Raw genomic sequence first — 20,099 nt, forward strand, 5'->3', positions numbered from 1 at the left:
TTGATGTAATCAAAGTACCTTTCCGGTATAAGTGATTTACATGATCTCATGGTCATAAGGACTAGGTAACTATGTATCGAAAGCTTATAGCAAATAACTTAATGACGTGATCTTATGCTATGATGGCGTGTATTTCACACGTTCGTTGGGCAACCCCAAGAGGAAGGTATGATGCGCACAGCAGCAAGTTTTCCCTCAGAAAGAAACCAAGGTTTATCGAACCAGGAGGATCCAAGAAGCACGTTGAAGGTTGATGGCGGCGGGATGTAGTGCGGCGCAACACCGGGGATTCCGGCGCCAACGTGGAACCCGCACAACACAACCAAAGTACTTTGCCCCAACGAAACGAAGTGAGGTTGTCAATCTCACCGGCTTGCTGTAACAAAGGATTAACCGAATTGTGTGGAAGATGATTGTTTGCGAGAGAAAACAATAAAGAACAAGTATTGCAACAGATTTGTATTTCGAGTATAAAAGAATGGACCGGGGTCCACAGTTCACTAGAGGTGTCTCTCCCATAAGATAAAAGCATGTTGGGTGAACAAATTACAGTCGGGCAATTGACAAATAGAGAGGGCATAACAATGCACATACATGTCATGATAAGTATAGTGAGATTTAATTGGGCATTACGACAAAGTACATAGACCGCCATCCAACTGCATCTATGCCTAAAAAGTCCACCTTCAGAGTTATCGTCCGAACCCCCTCCAGTATTAAGTTGCTAACAACGGACAATTGCATTAAGTATGGTGCATAATGTAATCAATAACTACATCCTCGGACATAGCATCAATGTTTTATCCCTAGTGGCAACAACGACAACACAACCTTAGAACTTTCGTCACCTGTCCCAGGTGTCAATGCGGGCATGAACCCACTATCGAGCATAAATACTCCCTCTTGGAGTTACTAGCATCAACTTGGCCAGAGCCTCTACTAATAACGGAGAGCATGCAAGATCATAAACAACACATATGCAATAACTTGATAATTAACATAACATGGTATTCTCTATCCATCGGATCCCGACAAACACAACATAGAGTATTACAGATAGATGATCTTGATCATGTTAGGCAGCTCACAAGATCCAACAATGAAGCACAATGAGGAGAAGACAACCAACTAGCTACTGCTATGGACCCATAGTCCAGGGGTGAACTACTCACTCATCACTCCGGAGGCGACCATGGCGGTGTAGAGTCCTCCGGGAGATGAATCCCCTCTCCGGCAGGGTGCCGGAGGAGATCTCCAGAATCCCCCGAGATGGGATTGGCGGCGGCGTCTCAGTAAGGTTTTCCGTATCGTGTTTTTTCGCCTCAGGGGTTTCACGACGGAGGCTTTAAGTAGGCGGAAGGGCAGAGTCGGAGGGCTGACGAGGGGCCCACACCACAGGGCGGCGCGGTCCCCCCCTTGATCGCGCCGCCTTGTGGTCTGGCCACCTCGTGGCCCCACTTCGTATGCTCTTCGGTCTTCTGGAAGGTTCGTGGCAAAATAGGCCCCTGGGTCTTGATTTCGTCCAATTCCGAGAATATTTCGTTACTAGGATTTCTGAAACCAAAAACAGCAGAAAACAGCAACTCGCACTTCGGCATCTTGTTAATAGGTTAGTTCCGGAAAATGCACGAATATGACATAAAGTGTGCATAAAACATGTAGGTATCATCAATAATATGGCATGGAACATAAGAAATTATCGATACGTCGGAGACGTATCAAGCATCCCCAAGCTTAGTTCTCGCTCGTCCCGAGCGAGGTAAAACGATAACAAAGATAATTTCTGAAGTGACATGCCATCATAACCTTGATCATACTATTTGTAAACATATGTAATGAATGCAGCGATCAAAACAATGGTAATGACATGAGTAAACAAGTGAATCATAAAGCAAAGACTTTTCATGAATAGTACTTCAAGACAAGCATCAATAAGTCTTGCATAAGAGTTAACTCATAAAGCAATAAATCAAAGTAAAGGTATTGAAGCAACACAAAGGAAGATTAAGTTTCAGCGGTTGCTTTCAACTTGTAACATGTATATCTCATGGATAATTGTCAACATAGAGTAATATAACAAGTACAATATGCAAGTATGTAGGAATCAATGCACAGTTCACACAAGTGTTTGCTTCTTGAGGTGGAGAGAGATAGGTGAACCAACTCAACATAAAAGTAAAGAGAATGGTCCTTCAAAGAGGAAAGCATCGATTGCTATATTTGTGCTAGAGCTTTTATTTCGAAAACATGAAACAATTTTGTCAACGGTAGTAATAAAGCATATGAGTTATGAAAATTATATCTTACAAGTTGCAAGTCTCATGCATAGTATACTAATAGTGCCCGCACCTTGTCCTAATTAGCTTGGACTACCGGATCTTTGCAATGCACATGTTTTAACCAAGTGTCACAATGGGGTACCTCCATGCCGCTCGTACAAAGGTCTAAGGAGAAAGCTCGCATTTTGGATTTCTCGCTTTTGATTATTCTCAACTTAGACATCCATACCGGGACAACATGGACAACAGATAATGGACTCCTCTTTAATGCATAAGCATGTGGCAACAATTATTATTCTCATATGAGATTGAGGATATATGTCCAAAACTGAAACTTCCACCATGAATCATGGCTTTAGTTAGCGGCCCAATGTTCTTCTCTAACAATATGCATGCTCCAACCATTAAGGTGGTAGATCTCTCTTACTTCGGACAAGACGGACATGCATAGCAACTCACATGATATTCAACAGAGAATAGTTGATGGCGTCCCCGTAAACATGGTTATCGCACAACAAGCAACTTAATAAGAGATAAAGTGCATAAGTACATATTCAATACCACAATAGTTTTTAAGCTATTTGTCCCATGAGCTATATATTGCAAAGGTGAATGATGGAATTTTAAAGGTAGCACTCAAGCAATTTACTTTGGAATGGCGGATAAATACCATGTAGTAGGTAGGTATGGTGGACACAAATGGCATAGTGGTTGGCTCAAGGATTTTGGATGCATGAGAAGTATTCCCTCTCGATACAAGGTTTAGGCTAGCAAGGTTATTTGAAACAAACACAAGGATGAACGGTGCAGAAAAACTCACATAAAAGTCATATTGTAAACATTATAAGACTCTACACCGTCTTCCTTGTTGTTCAAAACTCAATACTAGATATTATCTAGACTCTAGAGAAACCAAATATGCAAACCAAATTAGCAAGCTCTAAGTGTTTCTTCATTAATGGGTGCAAAGTATATGATGCAAGAGCTTAAACATGAGCACAACAATTGCCAAGTATCAAATTATCCAAGACATTTTAGAATTACTACATGTAGCATTTTCCAATTCCAACCATATAACAATTTAACGAAGAAGAAACTTCGCCATGAATACTATGAGTAGAGCCTAAGGACATACTTGTCCATATGCTACAGCGGAGCGTGTCTCTCTCCCACAAAGTGAATGCTAGGATCCATTTTATTCAAACAAAACAAAAACAAAAACAAACCGACGCTCCAAGCAAAGTGCATAAGATGTGATGGAATAAAAATATAGTTTCGGGGGAGGAACTCGATAATGTTGTCGATGAAGAAGGGGATGCCTTGGGCATCCCCAAGCTTAGACGCTTGAGTCTTCTTAGAATATGCAGGGGTGAACCACCGGGGCATCCCCAAGCTTATAGCTTTCACTCTCCTTGATCATATTGCATCATACTCCTCTCTTGATCCTTGAAAACTTCCTCCACACCAAACTCGAAACAACTCATTAGAGGGTTAGTGCACAATAAAAATTCACATGTTCAGAGGTGACACAATCATTCTTAACACTTCTGGACATTGCATAAAGCTACTGGACATTAATGGATCAAAGAAATTCATCCAACATAGCAAAAGAGGCAATGCGAAATAAAAGGCAGAATCTGTCAAAACAGAACAGTCCGTAAAGATGGATTTTATTAGGCCACCAGACTTGCTCAAATGAAAATGCTCAAATTGAATGACAGTTGTGTACATATCTGAGGATCATGCACGTAAATTGGCTTAATTTTCTGAGCTACCTACAGGGAGGTAGACCCAGATTCGTGACAGCAAAGAAATCTGGAACTGCGCAGTAATCCAAATCTAGTACTTACTTTACTATCAAAGACTTTACTTGGCACAACAAAACTTAAAACTAAGATAAGGAGAGGTTGCTACAGTAGTAAACAACTTCCAAGACTCAAATTCAAAATAAAAATACTGTAGTAAAAACATGGGTTGTCTCCCATAAGCGCTTTTCTTTAACGCCTTTCAGCTAGGCGCAGAAAGTGTAACTCAAGTGTTGTCAAAGGGTGGTGCACCTACAGCGGGGTTTGGAGTTTTCTCAACCATGCATAGTATATTAGATACATAAGTTTCAGCGTCTCCCTTCTCATTAGTCTTGGGCTTGCTACTCTCATCGAACAAATTTTCGGGAACAAGCCAAGCATAATTATGTTCTAGTGCATCATTCATAGCTAGGAGTTTACATGGTATTGGTGCTTTGATCTCCCCACCATCATTAATATTATTAGTGTACCTTATCCTATCCATGTCCATTTTTTCAAGGAGACCAACAAAATTAGTATGAGAACCAAGCATATTAAATTTAGCAAAGACCTTTCTAGCCTCTCTTGCTAGACCACCAAATTCTCTAAGAAGGGTTTCTAAAACAAAATCTTTCTTTTCCCCCTCTTCCATATCACCGAGTGTAAGAAACATGTGTTGGATTATAGGATTTAGATTAACAAATTTAGTTTCCAACAGGCGAACTAAATGCGCAGCAGCAATTTCATAAGTAGGAGCAAGTTCTACCAAGTGTCTATCTTCAAAATCTTCAACAGTACTAACATGGGTGAAAAACTCTTCTATATTGTTCCTCCCAATTATAGACCCGCGTCCTACCGGTATGTTTTTTGTGGTAAAATTAAAAGGAAACATGTTGAAATAAGTAAAACAAATGCAAGTAACTAATTTTTTTGTGTTTTTGATATAGCAAACAAGACAGTAAATAAAGTAAAACTAGCAACTAATTTTTTTGTGTTTTGATATAATGCAGCAAACAAAGTAGTAAATAAAATAAAGCAAGACAAAAACAAAGTAAAGAGATTGAGAAGTGGAGCTCCCCTTGCAGCGTGTCTTCATCTCCCCGGCAACGGCGCAAGAAAATATGCTTGATGGCGTGTATTTCACACGTTCGTTGGGCAACCCCAAGAGGAAGGTATGATGCGCACAGCAGCAAGTTTTCCCTCAGAAAGAAACCAAGGTTTATCGAACCAGGAGGAGCCAAGAAGCACGTTGAAGGTTGATGGCGGCGGGATGTAGTGCGGCGCAACACCAGGGATTCCGGCGCCAACGTGGAACCTGCACAACACAACCAAAGTACTTTGCCCCAACGAAACAGTGAGGTTGTCAATCTCACCGGCTTGCTGTAATAAAGGATTAACCGAATTGTGTGGAAGATGATTGTTTGCAGAGAAAACAGTAAAGAACAAGTATTGCAGCAGATTTGTATTTCAGTATAAAAGAATGGACCGGGGTCCACAGTTCACTAGAGGTGTCTCTCCCATAAGATAAAAGCATGTTGGGTGAATAAATTACAGTCGGGCAATTGACAAATAGAGAGGGCATAACAATGCACATACATGTCATGATAAGTATAGTGAGATTTAATTGGGCATTACGACAAAGTACATAGACCGCCATCCAACTGCATCTATGCCTAAAAAGTCCACCTTCAGGTTATCGTCCGAACCCCTCCAGTATTAAGTTGCTAACAACAGACAATTGCATTAAGTATGGTGCGTAATGTAATCAATAACTACATCCTCGGACATAGCATCAATGTTTTATCCCTCGTGGCAACATCACAACACAACCTTAGAACTTTCTGTCACTGTCCCAGGTGTCAATGCAGGCATGAACCCACTATCGAGCATAAATACTCCCTCTTGGAGTTACTAGCATCAACTTGGTCAGAGCCTCTACTAATAAAGGAGAGCATGCAAGATCATAAACAACACATATGCAATAACTTGATAATTAACATAACATGGTATTCTCTATCCATCGGATCCCGACAAACACAACATAGAGTATTACAGATAGATGATCTTGATCATGTTAGGCAGCTCACAAGATCCAACAATGAAGCACAATGAGGAGAAGAAAACCATCTAGCTACTGCTATGGACCCATAGTCCAGGGGTGAACTACTCACTCATCACTCCGGAGGCGACCATGGCGGTGTAGAGTCCTCCGGGAGATGAATCCCCTCTCCGGCGAGGTGCCGGAGGAGATCTCAGAATCCCCCGAGATGGGATTGGCGGCGGCGGCGTCTCGGTAAGGTTTTCCGTATCGTGGTTTTTCGCCTCGGGGGTTTCGCGACGGAGGCTTTAAGTAGGCGGAAGGGCGAGTCGGAGGGCCGACGAGGGGCCCACACCACAGGGCGGCGCGGGCCCTCCCCTTGGCCGCGCCGCCTTGTGGTCCGGCCACCTCGTGGCCCCACTTCGTATGCTCTTCGGTCTTCTGGAAGGTTCGTGGCAAAATAGGCCCCGGGGTCTTGATTTCGTCCAATTCCGAGAATATTTCGTTACTAGGATTTCTGAAACCAAAAACAGCAGAAAACAACAGAATCGACACTTCGGCATCTGGTTAATAGGTTAGTTCCAGAAAATGCACGAATATGACATAAAGTGTGCATAAAACATGTAGGTATCATCAATAATATGGCATGGAACATAAGAAATTATCGATACGTCGGAGACGTATCATGCTACGCTTAATTGGGTGTGTCCATTACATCATTCATATAATGATATAACCTTGTCATTAATAACATCCAATGTTCATGATTATGAAACTAATCATCTATTAATCAACAAGCTAGTTAAGAGGCTTACTAGGGACTCATTTGTTTGTTTACATAACACACATGTATCAATGTTTCGGTTAATACAATTATAGCATGGTATATAAACATTTATCATAAACATAAAGATATATAATAACCAATTTTATTATTGCCTCTTGGGCATATCTCCAACAGCGGCCAACTCTCAATTGCCTCAATCTTGGCTGGATCAACTTCAATTCCCTGCGCAGTAACAACATAGCCAAGATACGCAACTCGATTGGTGCAAAAGGTGCACTTCTCAAGATTACCATACAAACGTGCATCACGTAAAGCATTGAAAACAGCACGTAAATGATCCAAATGTTCCTCCAAAGATTTGCGATAAATCAGAATATCATCAAAGTATACCACCACAAAACGTCCAATAAAAGCACGTAAAACTTCGTTCATCACTCTCATGAAAGTACTAGGTGCATTAGTTAAACCAAAATGCATTACTAACCACTCATATAAACCGAACTTAGTTTTAAACGCTGTTTTCCATTCATCTCCTAATTGCATACGAATCTGGTGGTAACCACTACGCAAATCAACTTTAGAGAACATAATAGAACTGATACGGTGGATCCAAGCCGATCCACCTAGATTGATGCCCGATCTTTCACAGCGAGAACCTGGGGTAGAGAATCCTCCCAACAACGCAATGAACGCAGCCTGGAGAAGAGGGAACGAATCCAGCAAGCAACGGATCGATGAACGACCGCCTCAAACCAAGAGCTAGACAATCCTTGATGAACACAAGAACCTTCGCAGCGGATATAATAGATAAACGGCAGCGCCGTACCCCCGGAGGGATGATACACGTGAACACACGCAATAGGGAAAACCCTAATCTTTAGTCTAAACTTGTCTCTCTAAACCCTAGCCGTGCCTCCACCTTATATGAGGGATGGAGTGGCCGGCCAGCCCCTAGTGGGCCTCTCTACCTTGGTTTGGACAGGCCCAAACCAAACTGACTCAATTTATTAAAAACCCTAATTGGCCCACATATGACCATTACATAAACTAGGATAAATAAGCTGGTGGAGTCCTGAATCGGGGCTCCACATAGGCCTCCGTGCCCATATCATCCTCCCCCTTCAAGAAGCGTTGTCCCCAACGCGTGAGGGTCTTCCGGAAAAGGTGACGTGATATGAACATGACACGTCCTCGCCGTCTTCAAGTCTTGCTTGCCTTCCACACCACATCCTCCCTCGCGGCCTGCTTGACTTGATACGACACTTGGCGCCTCCTTTCTTCTCCACATGAGCTTGGACTTCGGCGCCAATTCCTTCTTCTTGCGAGGTTTTGATGGACCCTTGTGTCGCTGCACATGACCCTGCACAAGATGTGTAATTCCTGGGCCACATAGATGTCTCACACGTCCATCCTTGCCTCGATGTATCCACGGTGTCGCGGAAAACTGGACAGTACTCCTAGCACGGTAGTGCCGCTGCCCACCATCTTCACTGACGCGCTCGCCTCCCACTCCTCCCACGCGCATCTGCGCCACATGTACTGAAATATCATCAGCACAAACATCATCAGTCTGTATACTGGCATCAACACAAACTGGAACTGTAGCACATGCTGCAACATCCACATCAACAACAAGTGTAGCTTCATCCGGCTTGTCACCAACAAGAACTGGCTTGTCATCTACAGGCTTGGCTGAAACATCACCAACATTAATGCTCGGAACATCATGCACCTCTTGCTGCACTTTAGGCTTGTGCAACTTCTCTTTACGCACCACTAACTCCACATCGGACTTGATATGATCATCACCCATAGGCTTCAAAGTCCGCTGTTTGCCACCATGCATAAAAGAATATGTATTTGCTCGCCCAGCATGTGTTACATTGCGATCATACTGCCAAGGACGCCCAAGTAGCAATCCACACACCTCCAAAGGCAACACATCGCACTCTATCTCATCAACATAATCATCAACTGTAAATGGCACACGCACCTTGTGAGTAATCTTCAGCTTACCACAGCTATTCAACCACTCAAGACGTTTAGGTTCAGGAAGACGCCATGTAGACAACCCCAATGCTGCCACCATCGCCTTGCTAATGCCATTAGTACAGCTACCACCATCAATCATCAACTTGCAAGCCTTGCCCTTGATAAAGCACTGAGTCCGAAACAAACTCCACCGCTGAACCTTGTCAACCTGTCTTGCAAGCATCATCTTGTACCTTCTTGAGTTGCATATTCAGCCCGCTCAATGGTACATCCTCCTCAACAGTCACAGTAGCGCTCTTGGTATCAGAGCCAGGTTTCCTCTCCTCAATGACTGTCGACACTGGAACATCCTCCTCCACGGTAGTGTTAGAGCACACCACCGGCTTACTCAAGCTCGCAAAATGAAAGTTATGACGCAGAAACTGCTTGAAATCTGCCCAACTAGACCGTAGACCAATGATACCCTGAACTATAAGAGCATTACGGTACCAACCAGCCACAACATCATCAGCACGCCGGTATGCAATAGAAAACTCCGTCTGGCCACCAAAAGAACTATCAAACTCCTTGCATCTCGCAAATCCACCTTCAATGTGTGATTCCCAAAGTTGATATTCCGTCGGTGTCGCAGAACTAGCCAACCTCCACTTGATGGTAGATGCATCGAAGTGCAAACCCGTCACAATACGAAGGTAATCATGATAGATATCATCCATCCTATCTTCAATGCCACCAAAACGTGAAGAAACCATAGCTGTGCGCGAAACAAACAATCAGCAGAAAACAGCAAAAACAGGCTCACGACAGAGAATTCCTGTCGCGGCAGAGAAACTGGCAGAAAGATGATGCGGGGACTTGTCCCGATCTTTCACGGTGCATATCCTTGATCCATAGGATCCGATAAGTCTCCCAACCACGTGTGCAATACACGCAGCCTGAAGATGGGGAACGCCAATCCGGCGAGCAACTCGACGAAGAACGCCGAACCTCTTGCAGAATAGACACGCCAAGCTCGATAACCCTCGACAGTTCGAGGACCTTCGGCACGCATGATCACCCTTGACAGATTCAAGAACTCTCACACCTTTATTGATAGATAAGCTGGACGAACGTCCGAGACGCCGTCACACACGCCGATCCCATAGGAACGGTGATAAGCTGGAACTCAAGGTTCTACATATTCTGGATTCAATCTAATCTACCAAACCCTAGCCGCCCCACCTCCTTATATGAGGGGGAGAGGTGGCCGGCCAACCCCTATTGGGTTGGGGCGCCCACTTATGGGCCTAACCCTAATTCGACTTGGACAGGCCCAAGTCAAATAGACACTACTAAAACCCTAATTTGGCCCACCACATGACCTGGCTACATTATTATTTCCTAATAACAAGACTATGATAAAATACTGGTACAACCTTAGACTTAATCATCATATCAATGGCTGTCCTAGTGTACCAGGCCTGGATATCCTCATCATCCTCCCCTTCTTCAAGAAGCGTTGTCCCCAACGCGTGTGGGTCTGCTAGAAAAAGGGTGTCGTCAGATAAGGAACATCGCCGGTCTTCATCCTCAAGCTTCGCCAGTCTTCCACACCTCATCCTCCCTCTCGACTAGCTTGTCTTGAAACTTGGCGCCCCGTTGGTCTTCGACGCCATCAACCTGATTGAAGACACAAGCATCCTCCCAAATGCAACTGAAGTGCACCATACATATCACCCAAAACAAACAGAACAAACTCTTGTCCGCTATGGATCCAAATAAGCTGAACACACCCGAGTACGCACTCTCTTGGATCACCAATGTCTTCTTCCTTGAAAAACAAAATTTGCCCTCCACGATGAACAAGCAACAGCAGCAACAACAGCAGCAGAAAACAGCCAAAAACTGATTCACGGCAGAAAATTCCTGTCGCGGCAGAGAAACTGGCAGAAATCCTGCCGCGGCAGAGAAAACTGTCAAAATTTCGGGAAGGCCGGCAGTGCCGGGGTGTTGAGGCCGGCAGTGCCGGTGTGGCCGGCAGTGCCGGGGTGTCAAGGCCGGCAGTGCCGGTCTCCTGACGGATCTAACCTTCTTCCCCGCGATTTTTCCTGCCGCGGCAGAGAATTCTGGCGAACTCCTGCCGTGGCAGAGATTCTGCAGCACTACTCCTTCCTCTTCCTTGCTGCCGCCTCCTCCTCCGCATGAACGAAGGCTTCCTCGATCTTCACCAACAGTATGGCGGCGACGTACCCAATGGTATCCACTCCAAATCGAGAAAAACAATGGCGAACAACAAACAAACCGCACCGTGATCAACCTAGCGCTCTGATACCAAGATGATACGGTGGATCCAAGCCGATCCACCTAGATTGATGCCCGATCTTTCACAGCGAGAACCTGGGGTAGAGAATCCTCCCAACAACGCAATGAACGCAGCCTGGAGAAGAGGGAACGAATCCAGCAAGCAACGGATCGATGAACGACCGCCTCAAACCAAGAGCTAGACAATCCTTGATGAACACAAGAACCTTCGCAGCGGATATAATAGATAAACGGCAGCGCCGTACCCCGGAGGGATGATACACGTGAACACACGCAATAGGGAAAACCCTAATCTTTAGTCTAAACTTGTCTCTCTAAACCCTAGCCGTGCCTCCACCTTATATGAGGGATGGAGTGGCCGGCCAGCCCCTAGTGGGCCTCTCTACCTTGGTTTGGACAGGCCCAAACCAAACTGACTCAATTTATTAAAAACCCTAATTGGCCCACATATGACCATTACATAAACTAGGATAAATAAGCTGGTGGAGTCCTGAATCGGGGCTCCACATAGGCCTCCGTGCCCATATCAAGAACCACTCAATTCATCAAGCATATCATCTAAACGAGGTATTGGATGACGGTATCGAATGGTAATATTATTAATAGCCCTACAATCAGTACACATGCGTGAAGAACCATCTTTCTTAGGTACCAAGATAATAGGAACAACACATGGGCTAAGAGACTCACGAATGTAACCTTTATCTTGGAGAACCTGAATTTGTCGCTGAATCTCTTTGGTCTCTTCAGGATTGGTACGATATGGCGCACGGTTGGGCAGCGAAGCACCTGGAATCAAGTCAATTTGGTGTTCTATCCCACGGATAGGTGGTAGTCCAGGTGGTACATCTTGTGGGAACACATCAATGAATTCCTGCAAAAGGTTAGCAACCGCGAGTGGCAAAGAAGGAGGCATATCCTCAAATGAAAACATAACTTCTTTCCAAATAATAGCATAGCATTGAGTAGTGTTCACATCAAGTTCAGCAATATCAGATTTGCTAGCAAGCAAACAAGGATTTTTCAAACGAATTTCAGTAGCATGGCTCGAATCAGATTTAGTATTATTCTTATGTGGAACAAAATCTGCAGCAACAATCTGATTCTCACTCTTATGTTTCTCCTCGTTTTTTACTCTACTAGCTCTAGCAAGATCATCTTTTAGTATTTGTTCAGGAGTCATAGGTTTGAGACCAATTTTCTTTCCATCATGCATACGAGAATACTGATTAGTTTTACCATTATGAACAGATTCTCTATCAAATTGCCATGGTCTACCAAGTAACAAAGAACAAGCTTGCATAGGTACAACATCACAATCCACAAAATCAGAATATGTACCAATAGTAAAATGCACACGTGTAGTTCTTGTTACCTTGAGCTTCCGAGAGCTCTCAAACCATTGAATGTAGTATGGATGAGTGCGCTGTCTTGTAGGGACAGAAAGCTTCTCCACCATGTCAACGCTAGCCAGATTATTGCAGCTCCCTCCATCAATGATGATCCTTATAGCTCGCTCTTTGACAACGCCTCTTGTTTGGAACAGATTGTGGTGTTGATCATGCTCAGCTTTGCTCAATTGCACGCTCAACCCACGCTGTGCAACTAAGCTCTGTCTCGATCGAGCAGTGTCGGCTTCCATTACCTTCATCTCTCTCTCGGAATCAGAATTGGCACCATCACGTGCAGCAATAAGGGCCAATGTATCTTCATCAAAGTCACTTGCGAGAATCATATTCGCCATCTTCACGCACCAACATCACACGCTTGGTTCTGCATTCTCTCTCTATGTGTCCAAATCCCAAGCATTTGCGACATTGTATGTCGCGCCTCTTCCCCGTGGAGGCCATCGAAGATGAACTCCGATGAGGACCAGCAGATGGTGGTGGAGTAGCAGCCGGTGGTGCTCGTGATGCAGGCGCGGTGTACTTGGAGGTAGTAGGCGCTGGTTCAGCCCCACGAGATGGTGGCGCTGATTGTCGCGGAGTCCATGACGATGTACGACCTGCAGAAACATTAGCTTTTCTCCATGGTGGTTGACGATCCTGCACTTCACGTTCAGCTTTGCAAGAAAGATGAAACAAGCGAGTAATAGTATTGTACTCCTTATAATCTAGAATATGCTGAATCTCTTTATTCAAACCACCAAAGAAACGTGCAAGCATAGCCTCATTATTTCCAAGAAATTGTTTCTAGCGAAGTATTTGAGTGGGAGGACAATGGAACTTGATAAGGTTTATGAACCTGAGCATGATGATCAGAGTAGCGAAGCATCGGAAATGGTTTCGGAAGCGGACACGACGATGATGAATCCCATGTCTACAAAATGTTATAGTCATGGAGATCAAAGTACCTATTGAACCTTGTAGATATGGTTTACTTTGTGATCAAATAAATGATTTGTGGACAAATGATTGATTTTGAACAATGATAAACCAACTACATACAAAGAAGTTATGATGGGCCTTGACTCCGTTAAAATGGCTATGCGCCATGAAATCCAAGATAGGTGAATACTTTTTGAAAGTAAATGGATCTATAAAATTGATGGACTTGGATGGAATATCCTTGAAGAAGCTCGACTTGCCGAAAAGTTGTTTACGACAAAGTTCAAAGAGTTGACTACGATAACATTAGATCTTCCGTAGCGATGCTTATAGTCTATGTGGATTATTCTAGTAATCGCTACATATTTCTATTATGAGATATGATAGTAGGATGGCAGAAATACATTCCTTACCAGAAGTGTGTATGAAGGAAGTATACTAGATAACCAAGAGTTTTGCTGGTCCGTGGAATACTAGATAAGTATACAAACTTCAATTGGATGAAGTGAGTATCGCGGAGTTGGAATCTTCACCGGATGAAATAGTCAAAGAGTTTTTGATTTCATCAGAAATGATGAAGATGCTTGCGTTTGGAAGAAATTAAGTGGGAGCGCTGAGACATAGTTATAATATTATGATGACATATCATTGATTATAAATGATGTAATTATATACTTGATGTGTTTAAAAAGATCTCATTGAGAATTAACTTCAATGAAAGAATATGGACTGAAACATATTTAGTGTCAAGATCTATGAAGATAGATTGAAACACATAATAAGTTTAAGTCAAAGTACATAGAATGAATATTGAAGTAGTTCAATATAAAAATATTAAGAAGGTGTTCTTTTCCATGTGAAGGTTTAAAAGGACTTGAGTGTATTTGACACTCAATGAGTAAAAACACATGAGTGATTATAGATCACGAATAATATGTACACAATCAGATGTCCTATGCTCTAAAGTGTTATGAGCATGTACCAGAATGATTCATGTGATGATCATTGGACGGCAGTAAGAATATCCTTGAGTACTTTAGAAGAACCAAGGATATATATAGTTTTGTATGGGGTAAGGACAAACAAATCGCTGTAAAGTGTTGCACCGATATTAGTTTGGTCACATATAAAAATGAATATTCAAATCTCGATTAGGCTAAGTGTTGTTTAAAAGGTAGCACAATGCTAGATTTAGAAGAGTTCTAAATATTGTGACGGATTCTACAAACGAAGGCAGAGTATGTCATTGTTTTGACAATGACTGTGGATGTTTAAGTCGAGGAGTTCTTTGAGAACTTGGTGTAGTTCCGATAGTGTCAGAACTTTGAAGCTATATTGTGTGTGACAATATTAGTGACATATTTCAGACCGCAAAATTAAGGTTCCACCAGAAGACCGAACATATACGATTAATGCCGACTCATTTGAAAAATGAGTGATGCGATGAGACACAAATGAATTGCAAAATACATACGTTTCTGAGCGTGTCAGATCCGTTGACTAAAATCTCTCCCGTGAGCAAAACATGATAAAACACCAGAAGGCCAGGGTGTTATATCTTTACAAATGTAAACTAGATTATTGACTCTAGTGCAAGTGGGAGACTGTTGGAGATATGCCCAAGAGGCAATAATAAAATGGTTATTATAATATATCTTTGTGTTTATGATAAATGTTTGCATACCATGCTATAATTGTATTAACCGAAACATTGATACATGTGTGTTATGTAAACAACAAGGAGTCCCTAGTAAGCCTCTTGTATAACTAGCTTGTTGATTAATAGATGATCATGGTTTCGTGATCATGAACATTGGATGTTATTAATAACAAGGTTATGTCATTAGATGAATGATATGATGGACACACACCCAAATAAGTGTAGCATAAGATCATGTCATTAAAGTTCCACTTGCTATTAGCTTCCGATACATAGTTACCTAGTCCTTCGACCATGAGATCATGTAAATCACTTATACCGGAAGGGTACTTTGATTACATCAAACGCCACTGCGTAAATGGGTGGTTATAAAGATGGGATTAATTATTCGGAAAGTGTGAGTTGAGGCATATTGATCAAGAGTGGGATTTGTCCATCCTGATGACGGATAGATATACTCTGGGCCCTCTCGATGGAATGTCGTCTGATTAGCTTGCAAGCATGTGACTGGTTCACAAGAGATGATATGCCACAGTACGAGTAAAGAGTACTTGTCGGTGACGAGGTTGAACAAGGTATCGTGATACCAATGATCGAACCTCGGACAAGTAGAGTATCGCGTGACAAAGGGAATCGGTATCGTATGTAAATGGTTCAATCGATCACTAAGTTATCACTGAATATGTGGGAGCCATTATGGATCTCCAGATCCCGCTATTGGTTATTGGTCGGAGAGAAGTCTTAACCATGTCTGCATAGTTCACGAACCGTAGGGTGACACACTTAAGGTTTGATGTCGTTTTAAGTAGATATGGAATATGAAATGGAGTTCGAATATTGTTCGGAGTCTCGGATGGGATCTCGGACATCACGAGGATTTATGGAATGGTCCGGAGAATAAGATTCATATATAGGAAGTCACTTTCCAAGTTTGGGAATGGTCCGGTGAATTTATGGAAGGTTGTTTCTAGAATCATCCGGAATAAATCACTATGGAAGGTGGAGTCCCGGTTGGACTCCACCAACCCTAACCAGCCAACCAAGTGGGAGGGTGGAGTCCATGGTGGACTCCACCTCCTTGGCCGGCCAACAAGGGGGGAAGGGGAGAGTCCCTATCCCTCTAGGTTTCGTCCATATGGCAGTTTTTGAATTGGGGTCTTATTCGAAGACTTTGGGCAAACCCTAGGGATTCCACCTATATAAAGAGGAGGAGAGGGAGGGGGCTGGTTATACCAAGTTGGCCCCACCACCAAGGCCCCCCCAGGCCGGCGCCCAAGCAGCCCCCCTCTCCCAAACCCTAGCCTCTCCCCTCCTCATACTACTCCCATAGCGCTTAGGCGAAGCCCTGCCGGAGTTCTCCATCACCACCGCCACCACGCCGTCGTGCTGTCGGGATTCCGAGGAGGATCTACTACATCCGCTGCCCGCTGGAACGGGGAGGAGAACGTCGTCATCAACACCGAACGTGTGACCGAGTACGGAGGTGCTGCTCGACTGTGGCACCGTCAAGATCTTCTACGCGCTTTTGCAAGCGGAAGTGATCGACTACATCCACAAATCTCGTAGGCTTTGGAAATCTTCGAGGGTTAGTCTCATGATCTTCTCGTTGCTACTATCTTCTAGATTGGATCTTGGCTTGTTATTCGTTCTTGCGGTAGGAATTTTTTTTGTTTTCTATGCTACGAATCCCATCAATTTACATGTTATTTGTAGCACGAGGAGCTCGTTAGGCACAACGCTAACGCGATGGAGGCATTGGCATTACCTCTGGGACGACGGTCCGACAAAGCACTTGCAAGATTCGCTAAGGTATGTCGCAATAGAATCTTGCCTTCTTTTCTTTAAGTTAATCTCATATTGTTATTTCTAATGTGACAGACTAGCATTGCCCGTGTACGTTCATTGGTCGCGATTCTTGGTTGCCGTTCAATGGTGGACACAATGCCTAGCGGCTCGAGATCAAACTTGGCTTATGGAGAGAGCACGAGCGGTCAGAACGTTGAGCTTGAGGATGATATTGATGATGATCCAGTGGATGTGCCTGAGGAGGAACTCGAGGCTGCGGTGGATGACTTCTTGGGACGGGTATGTGTTTGTTAACACAAACTCTCATTTAATTGCATTGCTTGTGACGGTAAAGCACACGTCCATTGGGAACCCCAAGAGGAAGGTGTGATGCATACAGCAGCAAGTTTTCCCTCAGTAAGAAACCAAGGTTATCGAACCAGTAGGAGATAAAGGCCACATGAAGGTTGTTGGTGAAGGAGTGTAGTGCGGCGCAACACCAGGGATTCCGGCGCCAACGTGGAACCTGCACAACACAATCAAAATACTTTGCCCCAACTTAACGAGTGAGGTTGTCAATCTCACCGGCTTGTCTGTAAACAAAGGATTAAACGTATGGTGTGGAGAATGATGTTTGTTTGCAAAGAACAACGAGAGAACAATGATTGCAGTAGGTTGTATTTCAGATGTAAAAGAATGGACCGGGGTCCACAGTTCACTAGTGGTGTCTCTCCAATAAGATAAATAGCATGTTGGGTGAACAAATTACAGTTGGGCAATTGAAAAATAGAGAGGGCATAACAATGCACATACATATCATCATGACTACTATGAGATTTACTTAGGGCATTACGACAAAGAACATAGACCGCTATCCAGCATGCATCTATGCCTAAAAATCCACCTTCGGGTTAGCATCCGCACCCCTTCCAGTATTAAGTTGCAAACAACTGACAATTGCATTAAGTACTGTGCGTAATGTAATCAATACAAATATCCTTAGACAAAGCATTGATGTTTTATCCCTAGTGGCAACAGCACATCCACAACCTTAGAACTTTACATCCTCTGTCCCGGATTCAATGGAGGCATGAACCCACTATCGAGCATAAATACTCCCTCTTGGAGTCACAAGTATCAACTTGGCCGAGCCTCTACTAGCAACGGAGAGCATGCAAGAACATAAATAACACATATATGATAGATCGATAATCAACTTGACATAGTATTCCATATTCATCGGATCCCAACAAACGCAACATGTAGTATTACAAATAGATGATCTTGATCATGATAGGCAGCTCACAAGATCTAAACATGATAGCACAAGAGGAGAAGACAACCATCTAGCTACTGCTATGGACCCATAGTCCAAGGATGAACTACTCACGCATGAGTCCGGAGGCGGACATGGTGATGTAGAGCCCTCCGGTGATGATTCCCCTCTCCGGCAGGGTGCCGGAGGCGATCTTCAGAATCCCCCGAGATGGGATTGACGGCGGCGGCGTCTCAGTAATTTTTCTCGTATCGTGGCTCTCGGTCATAGGGTTTTCGCGACGGAAGGAATAAATAGGCGAAGGGGCAGAGTCGGGGGGCGCTCGAGGGGCCCACCCCATATGGCGGCGCGGCCAGGGGTGGGGACGCGCCACCCTATGGTGTGGCCGCCTCGCGTCCCCTCTTCGTCTCCTCTTCGGTGTTCTGGAAGGCTCCGTGGAAAATAAGACCGTGGGCTTCTGTTTCGTCCAATTCCGAGAATATTTCCTGTGTAGGATTTCTGAAACCAAAAACAGCGGAAAACGGAAGCTGGCGCTTCGGCATCTTGTTAATAGGTTAGTACCGGAAAATGCATCAAAATGATGTAAAGTGTATATAAAACATGTGAGTATTTTCATAAAACTAGCATGGAACATAAGAAATTATAGATACGTTTGAGACGTATCATGTATCATGTGTCTTTTGCTAACCATTTCAATTCTGGGCTGAATATGCGATGGAGATGGAGGTGGATGGACAAGATCATGACGAGATAAGCACTTCTCATCTAGAAGATGCTCCAGAGCCGACTCGGCCTACTCAGCCTCGCAACTTTGGTCTCAAACCGAGGAGGCCTTATGAGCGTTGGACTCCGGAGCAGAAGACAAGATATCAGCATCTTCGGCCACGCCTTAGGCGTCCAACTGTCATCGAAGAGGATGAGGAAGAGGAACATGCGGCAAGGAGGAGGAAAAATGAACAACGCTCGAAGGCCAATCACGAGCGCCTGCCAAAAAATGTGAGAGCTAAGGGGGAAAAAATGAGAACCGCCTTGATGCGTTGTCCAATTTGTCATGAACTATTTTTAACTCTATCGTGTACCATGTTGAACTCTATCATGAATTTGATGTTATTTTTTTATCAAATTATCGTGAGATGACAGTACCGTTGAACTATTGTTTTCGGTATTGTTGAACGATTGTTGTCAAACTGAGCTGATAGTACTGCTGCAAATTATTCATGTGAAAGTCTGGAATCATGACGCCGTGTCGGAGGGCGTTATGGGTTTGCTCTGGTCCTTGCCCACACCCAGAGTCTGCAACTATACATCGCGACCATGGCACATTTGCCCATGGTGCCATACAAAAGACCTATGGTGTCGTTGTCAACGGCGCCACACATACGACCTATGGCGCCGAGTACCGTGGCGCCGTTAACCTTAGATGCGGGCTAGGGCTGTCCACGTATAAAAATACCACAGCGTCGTGGTACATGGCGCCGTGCTATGAAACCTCGATGCCGTGCTGTTGGGCGCCATGCTAAAGAGTTAGAACATCAAAATTATTCCGTTTGGAGTTTATTGTGTGAATTTGTTACCAAAAGGGGTTATTGTTGAAATCGCCGATAAGCCTGTGTGTGGCTACGTGCACTGGCTACTCGCATGTGACGTACCTGATCCAGTTTTGGAACATGATTAGGGGCAGCATCGCGTTTCGTGGCTCCGCGTGGGTTTTGTTTGGGCAGCGGGACATGTCTTACCTGGTACCAGCCGCCGCACGGAATTCCTAATATGCGCCGCCGCCCGGTAGCACTGTCCTTCAATTTTTACTATTAAAGTAAAAGATGCAATGTCATACATGTGTGATGATGCGGGGTGGCCTTCGGACACCTCC

At 44.0% G+C, this 20,099-nt stretch overlaps 1 protein-coding gene across 1 annotated transcript in view; it reads right to left on the bottom strand.

Annotated features, from left to right (window-relative positions):
* The window catches only part of LOC124708824, a 129,112-nt gene that overhangs the window by 12,258 nt on the left and 96,755 nt on the right, over positions 1-20,099 (bottom strand). The gene's annotated exons all lie outside the window — the stretch shown is intronic.

The sequence above is a fragment of the Lolium rigidum genome, chromosome 4, assembly GCF_022539505.1.
Source record: "Lolium rigidum isolate FL_2022 chromosome 4, APGP_CSIRO_Lrig_0.1, whole genome shotgun sequence".
Lineage (NCBI taxonomy): Eukaryota > Viridiplantae > Streptophyta > Magnoliopsida > Poales > Poaceae > Lolium > Lolium rigidum.